This window comes from Orycteropus afer, unplaced genomic scaffold (genome assembly GCF_000298275.1).
Source record: "Orycteropus afer afer isolate SDZICR_OR568_19922 unplaced genomic scaffold, OryAfe1.0 scaffold00167, whole genome shotgun sequence".
NCBI classification, from domain to species: domain Eukaryota; kingdom Metazoa; phylum Chordata; class Mammalia; order Tubulidentata; family Orycteropodidae; genus Orycteropus; species Orycteropus afer.
This window is the reverse complement of record NW_006921754.1, coordinates 4,785,348-4,786,867: the sequence shown is the minus strand read 5'-3', so window position 1 is coordinate 4,786,867 and position 1,520 is coordinate 4,785,348. Positions and strand designations below refer to the sequence as shown.

At 37.8% G+C, this 1,520-nt stretch overlaps 1 protein-coding gene across 1 annotated transcript in view; it reads left to right on the top strand.

Annotated features, from left to right (window-relative positions):
* Positions 1-1,520, top strand: part of ECHDC1 (ethylmalonyl-CoA decarboxylase 1) — a 42,887-nt gene that overhangs the window by 14,044 nt on the left and 27,323 nt on the right. The window lies entirely within an intron of this gene.

Below are 1,520 nucleotides of genomic sequence, written 5' to 3'. Positions count from 1 at the left end.
ATTTTCACGCAAATTCTTCTGCTAGTTGGGGTTTAGTCCACTTCTATATCCTTCCCTTCAAGGCTCAGGGGTCCAAGATTATCTTCTGTGTCTGTTAATTGATTTCCCTTTTCTTTGTTGGAGAGGGTCTGTGCAGTCTTTCTGCCTAGTCCGCCATCTTGCTGGAACCAGATTTATTCTTAATATTCTTACAATGTTTATTTTTTTGTTTCTTCTACTAGACTGTAAATTGTTTGAGAGCAAGAACTGTATTTCTAAGCATTTAGGTCATCCTTAGAGAGGGTTACAACTTTATCTAGATCATAATTAGCAATTTAACAATAGCTGCATTTGTCATTTGTGAGTCAGTAACATTAATCTGGTGGCGTAGTGCCTAAGGCATTTGACTGCTAACCAGAAGGTTGGCGGTTCAGACCCACCAACCACTCCAGGGAAGGAAGATTGGGCGATGTACTTCCATAAATGTTTACCGCCTCAGAAACCCAAAGGGGGTTGCTATGAGTCGGAATCAATTTAATGGCAGTGAGTTTGGTCTTTTGGTTTTTAACATTAACATTTATTGTGGAATCACCCCATACTGTTTACTTCAGAAGATGGCAAAGAAAATGATACTTCTTGACATTGTAGAATTTATATTGGAAAGTTGTCGTGTCGTTGTCATGTGCCATCGAGTCGGACATGACTCGAAGTATACATAATTTAATGGGACTTAACATAGTTTATTTTGGAACCTTGTAAAACTGATTCATTGCTAGTTTTAACCCCTGCTAAGTCTTTATGTTGGCTTCTAAAGCATTTTCCTGGACAGAGGAAAGGCAAATCCATCATGTTGAAGACATTATGAACTTGGAAGATCATAACATCCAAAGATAAACATATCCACAAGTTACTGATTAGAAGATCTTAAAATGACAGACCTTGCATTTCCACTTTAAAGTTGTCCATTATAAACAATCTCCAATAGAATTTTCGAATGATACCAAAATGACAATCTAATTTAATCAAGAAATTATAGAATCAGTGGTTCATGGCAGTCATTTTACTGTCAGCCCATTAAGTACTTGCATAGTATGCCTCAGGCTCCTCACAAGATTTTAAATTGTCACTGTGAGACAAGATCGTATTTACTACCCTTTTCTAGAACTGACATCCTATTGTGCTATCACTTATGTAAGTAGGGAGGAATCTCACCTTTGTTCTGTATATAATAGATCCATTAATAGATCATAAGATCTTGTGTTATATATTACACCTGTAAATCTTAGTGAGCTTGTTAACAAGGACACTTAACATCTTTCACATGTACTACTGTGAATCAGGGTTCTGTGTTTTATATTTGCTCTAAAAATTTTTCTTTACCACCAAATCCCATTTTTCCTTTTCCTAAGGTAAGTATGGGAGTTCTCGTAGCATAGTGGCTAAGACACTTGCCCACTAACCAGACGGCTGGCGGTTCAAACCCACCAGCCACTCCTCGGAAGGAAGGTTGGGCAATCCTACTTCCGTAGTGATACTGCCTC